Raw genomic sequence first — 7,847 nt, forward strand, 5'->3', positions numbered from 1 at the left:
GTTGACACTGCAAACCAGTCTGGAGGACTGAACTTTTGTTTGCTTTTAGGAACTGGCTCTGAATAGTTCTTACCTACAGAATGCAGGAAGATTTCTTCTGAGGTCCAATTTTGTCATAATTCTTCAGGGGTTCACTGAAATCATGTGTTATGTAGTTGTTTTTGACTAGTGCTTGTCTCCTGATAGACTCACTAACTTTGAGGTTAAGAGTTAAGTTCTTATCATTTGATTTATAAAAACTAAATACTACTATGCTAAGGCCCTTGATAGTTACTCTTCTTTGGAACAGATGCAATAAACTGAATGATGCATGATTTTAGGTGAAGAAACATTTAGTAGCTCCCTGTGTGCCCTTGGCTCAGGACCTGTGCTTGTCACAGTGGATCATGGCTCTGCCCCAGCCCTAGCCCTGCGCTGTCACCACCCCAAGACCTTAGGGTCTCCCCGGCCCCACCGGGCTGTCTTGCTTCCCACTACAGCCCCATCCCAGCCGCTGGGTCTCACAGCTTCCCCACGTGTGCCACCCCTGGTGGTGGGTGCAGAGTGGATGGGCCGGGATACCCGGGCAGTGGGGCTGGGTCCAGCTGTGGCAGTCAGAAGGTGCTGCCAGCACAGGGGCTGCTGGGAAATGGAATCCACCACAGGCCAGATCTGGCTCATGGACTAGATTTTGCCCTTGCCTAAAAAGCGAGGTTTTTCATCCTCCATTCCCCAAGTTTTTGTAAACCACGTGGATCTGTGACCCAAGGGGGAGCCAGTGATGCTGTCTCCTGTACACAAGACTCCATCTAAGCCTTTTGCCATCTCCTCAAAATCCTTTTCTGCATCTGCTCTGCTCCTTGGTCTTCTGGCACCCATACCTCTGCCTTGTATTTCAGTTGAAAACTTAAAAGTTTGACTATGGGGCTCTTGGGAGCCAAGGCTAATTTTGGCATGAATAAAAGTGCCTGCATAGCAAATTCAATTTTCAGTTTTTATGAATCAATAAGTCAAAGGTCATGGAAGGCAGATAAATGAGAGTGTGCAAGGAATATCTTGGCAATAGGAGGACAGCAGGGAGCAAAGGCTGGAGGTAATTTGCTTTTAGGGAACTGTAATGGGCTTACCTTCAGAAGCTAACCCTTTGGGAAAGGGCTGTGGAGACCACTGCTCTGTTAAGGCAAAGTAGTGGAATTGACTCCTGGATAAACTGTGCTGCCTTTAAGCACCCTGAGTTAGTCTCCAGCTAATATGCCACTGTGACAGAGTGACCAGTCAAGTTTGCCAACCAGAGAAAGGGCCTTCTTATCTGATCTATAGTTTCTGACTGCTGGGATGCCATGTGAGGACTGTGGTCTATACTAGCACATCCTAATGAAGGCCCCAGTCTTAAATGTGGAGAATTGATACGGATGGTAGTGAGCTGATGCTTGAAGACTGGCACATAGCATTGCTGTGTAAAGATAGGGAGGGCTGCTTCAGGGGTTGGTGGAGGAGGCTCCTGACTGCAGCTGCGGGCAAAAGGGTACTGCATGGATGGTAGGCTCCTACAGTGAGACAGAGCAAAGCAATCTAAAAAGGTTGAGAAATACCAATTTAAATATTGAGGTGCCTCTCCATAACTTTTCTGAATGTAATGGCACCCTAGTTGAGAACCACTGTTGTGGTTACCTACTTTATCTTATCAATGTAATGCAGGCAGGAGCACCCCTTCTGGCCACAACCACTTCATGGTCCATCCCCAAGTTCATTTCCTGGAAAGAGAAGTACACAGGACCATTCTACCCCATGGGGATGCAGCAGCTTGAAGGTAAATCCATAGAAAAATTATTTTTAACTGGCTCTTTCTCTAGGTTGCCATGCTGATGCCACCACCCAATGTAACTGTCTTGCATGCTGGTTCAGGAGACATATGCAGGGCAGGACAGGGAAGCAGCTGTGGCTGGGGTTGGTGCTCCTGCCTGCATAAGGTTCATCTGATAAACATAATGCAGGTTGGAGTGCCTGCTTCTACTGGCACTCCTTCCTTTCTCAGCTCCACATATGCATCATGGAAACAAATGTCCATGGGACAGTTTCACCTAACTGCAGCAGTAGTGGCAGCAGTGCCATCACTACAGCACACTTGAAAGGGTCTCACCACATCCCAGTTGAGAACCACTGGTTTAAATGTAGCCATTAGAAACTCTTGTTGTTTTAATGTGAAGAGCAATACAAGTGATGTTGCATCACGTTTTTGATATTTAGGTAAGCAGAAAGAATTACGATCTGTTCTAAGCTCCAGGATTAACAAAGGATACTGAATTTCACTTGAACAATTCCTAAATTAAGTTCAGCCCCCTCTGAGTGAGCTATCACATGCCTTTTGGGAATATATGCATGCAGGAAATGTGCTTGGGGACTTTTAACATGAATGGCTTCTGTGGGTGGGAACTACATGATCAGTCCATGCTATAATACAGAGAGTTTCAACCTTTTTTAACAAGTGTACTCCTTCTGTCTCCAAGTTTCAGCTCATTTACTCATTTATATTTTTTTCTTGTTTTTAATGCTACCCATTATGTGATATAAGGCAGGCTATGCATTATTAATGTATGCATTTGATATATATATATATATATTTGTTAACTCTCAGCTCCGTGTTCTTGGGAACCCTGGCACAGGACGCAGCCTGTCTGTCTCACAAAGAATCCCCCCCTCCTTCTATCTAAACAAAACTGATTAAGTTGCAGTGGGAGACATACCTAAAGCCCTCCAGATAAGGGAGCAACTGCCCTAGGTCTCATTTGCATCCGAGATAGAACCAGATGACCATTCATTTACATGGGAGATGGAGAACAGAAAGCCTGAAGGAAAGACGGTAGTGAATTCTGGGATCAGAGAAGCAGGGGAGCACTGCATGATGGGGAATCTGTGCTCCAAATGCTAATCAACCCACATTTACACACACCCAGCTCAGCATTTATCAGATTAATTCTAATCTGGATTTACAAAGGATTTACACACACACACACCACTAAGCAGAAGTAAAGTGTAATAGGCATCTCAGGCCGTACATCCCCGGTCCCACTATGGGAGGCCTATTTAAATTTGATTGAGTAAAACTCGGTTGCCGGGTTAGGGAATGCTGAGGCAAAAAGACCAAGTCAGATGGGGTAAGGGCAACATTTGAACAATGGTAAAGGGTTCATCACAGCATCCAGCCCATTGGAGCCCTGACTACAAGTGTTGTCATACTTTTCCCTGGATGACTGATGGAAGTCCTCCCCACAAAAGGTTATGAACACTCCAATAATTGCCTTAAGCCTGTTAAAAGACAATAGTAAGATCTGGAAAAGTCATGCTAAGCTGAAGCTTGTTCACAATAGGTAAAAATCCAAAAACCCTGATGCTGCAAGCTATCTATTGTTTCTGAAGAAAAAATGAGGTATCCCAGTCATTATATTTGCTATCCATAGGATTTTCAAGCTGGCTCCTCAGTGTCTGGTTACTCCTTAACCTTATGTTTTTCCTGATTATCAATCAGTTTCTTGAAATGTTCCAAACCAGATAACCCCTTGTCAATAGAAAAGACAATTATTTACACTATTAAGAATGTTTTGAAGAAGCTGAACTGAGGGTATAAAAATCTTTTAAAAAGCAGCAAAGTGTATGCTTCAAGAGAAGAAGTCTCTCTGACACCATCCAATGTTGTTCTCGAGAAGCTGGAAGAAACAGATCGTCTCCCTTCAAGGACTGTGCTAAGAACTTTACCTGTCAGCATTGAAACCCGAGTGCCTTGGACTGGTGAGATCCCAGCGCTTGCTCTCTCTCTCTCTTTCTCTTTCTCTTTTCTCTCTAGGCATAGATTTCTGAACCTGAACTGTATTAGTTAAGCTTGAGCTAAGGTTCCCCAAATACTTAGGGAAACCAGGGTAGTATTGTAATTGTTTGTGTTTGTTTTTCCTTTGCATGTCTATTACTATTAGTATCATTATATATATTTCATATACTTAGCAATGAATAACTTTTATAGTCAAACTGGTAGTAACTGGGTATGTTTTTCCTTTTCTACTTCTCCTTCCCCACTTGCTCTGCAGCAACACTTCTTTTACCTAAGCTAAAGATCCCTGTGAAGCCCCCAAATACTGTGGGATCTGCTCATCAAGAGGCTAAAGATTGGGACGTGCTGAGTTTGAAACACATAAGGGGATCAGCTTGTACAGGCTGATTGACCCAGTTTGGCTCAGACATGCCCTAATGAAATAAATGCTGGCCTATGAGGGTGCCAGCTGGACACCCTGCCAGATTCAAAGGTATTCTGTTTACTTGTGTGCTTGTGTCTGACTGCAGTTTATTGTTGCCCTGATGAACTGATTCTTGGCATATGAGGGTGTCAGCCTGTCCATGCTGATCAACCTGGCTGGGTCAGGCGTGTCACGTTAATCTGTGTGTGTTTGTGTGTATGACTGATTTGGTTATTGGAGGAACCCAGCCCCATTGAAACTGAGTCCTGCAAGATAGTTCCATTGGGGGTGAGGACTTGCAGAAGGGAGATATACAGCTCCGTATAGAAACACAAGTACACAAGCAGCACATTGATAGAATTACCAAGACCCTAGAAACGTATCCCTGATACATAAGCACACCCTAAAGTGATGGGGAAATCTGGTAACAATGTATGTTATGTATATATATAACTATATATAATAGTTTTATATATATATATATAAAAATCATGCCTGGGAGAGCATGGGGGTGTATGCCCCCCCAGATCAGCATGTGGAGCAGGGCAGGCTGCTGCTGTGGGTTGGGGCCAGGGTGGTGTTCAACTCTTCCTGGTGGGGGCTGGGCTGCTCTGCCCTTGGGGTGGGCAGTGGCCATGCTGGGAAGGGGTTACAGGGTGGGGGGCTGTTATCATCTCAAAATACACTGTAGCGCCCCCATAAACCCCTCTGCCAGCACCACCGCCACCCATCCCAAGTGCAGCCCCAACCCAGTCCCCAGCTGGGAAGAGGCTGGCGCCTCTGGCCCCAGCCCACAGGGACAGCTCACCCTCACCCCATGTGCAGATCCAGGGGCATATGCCCCCCCCCATGCCCTCCTGGAGTGTGTGCAGCAGTAGGAGCTTCCCCCCCAAACCCCCCAGATGAGCCACAACTCCATTCTGCCCCCCACCCCGGCTGTGCAGTGCCTGCCCCAGCCCCAGCCCCACTTCCTCCCTCACCGCTGGGGCCTCAATCTGCCCCTCCCACGCTTCTTCCCACACAACAGACTTACCAGCTGGACCCGCTGCTTTCCACACTGCTGGGCTGCACTCCTGGCCACCTGCATGCTGTGCTGCAGCTGCGTGCATTTACGGGACATTTATTGGCCACATGGCCACATCAGCCAAAAAAAGATGATTGCCGATACAGTCACTTTTCCTTATATCAGTGCCAATCTGATATGGGACTAATGTATTAGTGCACCTCTATGAAAAAGTAATTTTTTCTCATTCATTCTGTGCACCCCCTACAACCTTTTCAAGTACCCCTAGGGGTACGCATACCCCTAGGTGACAACCATTGCTATAATACAATTAACAATTGATGGCATTAAAGACTTGAAGGATTTTTGAAAATTGTGTTTTCTGCCTCACAAGTAGTAGACTCTTTCTGTTTTCCTGAACTCATATTTCAGTCGGTGCTTTCATAACACATGCAGTGCTGCTCCTAAAATGTGGCTTGGGGGGGATTTAAAAAAAAATCTTAATTTTTGTTATGTAAAATAAAATTATTTAGTACTCAGACAAGCAGGAGTTCCCTTTAAAATATAAGTATGAGAGAGTTTCTAGCTCTGTTTAAATATAAAACAGTTTGGTAACATGAGCAGGCTACAGATGAGCATGAGAGTCTGTGACAGGTGATACATGTCACTAATATACCAGGGTACCAGCAACTTACATTCTGAAGTTTGAATAAATTAAGTTCTAGGAGACAATGAAGCATGCCTTTTAAATAGAACAATGATGCCAGAAAGGTCTTGTATAACCAGTGTTGGTACAAATAGCACAAAAGGACTTCTTTTTGCCTGGATTTTTCCCTTTTCCAAGAAGAGGATGTAGTGTTTAAGACATATTAGCAGATACAGCATCAGCTCCTTTTCAAATTCCTTTGAATTTGAAATTGAATCAGCTCAGCCCATACATACTGTCCTTTTGACTGTATCCTTAGCTACTATCCCTGCATTAAGCAGAAGCAACTGGATTTTTTTTGTTCATGGATGTAGTGTTTGTGTCCTTCCTGAGAGCTAGGAAAGGGGTTCTGTACAACCCTTTGTCAAGAAAGAAACTGCATACATCTACTCGCTAAAAGTCTTTGGCCACTGTTCCTCACCGTCTGACTAGGTTCTCAAACAAAAGCTATCACAGCTGATCAGGGAACTTATTTCTTTCCACCAGTAACTGGTATGTTGCAACTGAAATGTCATGATGGAAAATGCCCCTGCTATCAAGGAATTAGTTGGGCAGTCATCTTTATTAATAAAAAACATGTTAATTAACAACATGATGGACACGAATACAAGAGATTTCAGATGATCAGGACAAGGGGCTTCTTTTCTGCATGTAGCACTAACAGACCCAGGACAAGCTTCCACATTTGCCTTACTCTTGATCTGTAGGAAATAGTTTTGAGGTTGAGAGAGACTGACAGAGAGGTTAAGTGTCCATGGCTTCTCTGAAGGTATCAATTACAGTGGTAGTTGTTGTGTTGTGTATTATGTTGTCAGCAGGGAGCAGGAACAAGGGAGAGGGGGGCTTAAACTGGACAATGTCCCAAACAAAATAAAGTCCTTGATGAGTCGCTGGCAGGAAGGCATTATAAATATTATTAAACAGGCTGTCCAACCTTAAATGATTCCTAAGGGAAGCAAAGGTGGGTTGGTTTTTTTCTTTATCCAGCCTATTAAATACTACAACTGGTTAGGGATTTTCTAGGGCAGAGGAGAGGGTGAGGTTTTATTGTCAAATGTTTATTTGATAAAACCAAAGCTGTTCATGAGAGAGCTGTTTTCCCAGAATCTCCCAATTAAAAGTTTTGAAATTGTAAAACCGTACTTCAAAATTGAGCTTAATTTCTCTGATTCAAAATTATACTTTTAGCTTGGAAGTGTAATTCATGTATATTAGGAAAAGGTTTTAAACTAGGAAGAGAGCACAAAATAGAAATGAAATGTTTAAATTGACCTGATCCAAACATTTTTATTTAATGCATTATTGCTTTGTGAGTAGTTTTGAGATCCTGATTGCTGCCCCTTCTTAGTATGGGAGAAAAGTTTAAAAACTTAAAATATCTCATTGGATGAGAAATACTGTTTCCAGCTCAACACGACAAAATACAACAATCTCTTTAAATAAATGAAACATTATTTCCATTTTAATCTTTGCTTTGTTTGGTAAAATTCTTTCTGTCCAAGGCTATGAAGGGTAAGAACTTTAATGACAATGGCTTCTTCCTTGGCACTGGTGTTCAAAGAAATTATTAGTTTGGTTGTGCCAAAAAAGACTAGTTTTGGGTGGGTTTGTTGATTTTTTTTTAAAATAAAAATTGGTTTTCAATAAATACAGAAAGTCAAGCCTTTCTGAAATGTGTAGGCATATACTTAACTTCATGTATGAGTTACATTGCGCTCAGTGCCACTACTCACATGTGTATGAAGAATGTTCAAGTTTAAAAATAAAATCTACAATTCCTAACTAAGAGAATAAATTAGACATGTTCTGGCCATGTGGACAACTCAAGTATAGATGTATTGTATAGTACAGATTATGTAAAAAATTGGACAAGGAAATATGATAGTGCAAGGGTGAAGTGGAAACAATAAGCCAAGAGCATAAATGCTGAAAA

Source organism: Crocodylus siamensis, chromosome 4, assembly GCF_052110815.1.
Source record: "Crocodylus siamensis isolate JL-2025a chromosome 4, ASM5211081v1, whole genome shotgun sequence".
In the NCBI taxonomy this organism is placed as follows: domain Eukaryota; kingdom Metazoa; phylum Chordata; order Crocodylia; family Crocodylidae; genus Crocodylus; species Crocodylus siamensis.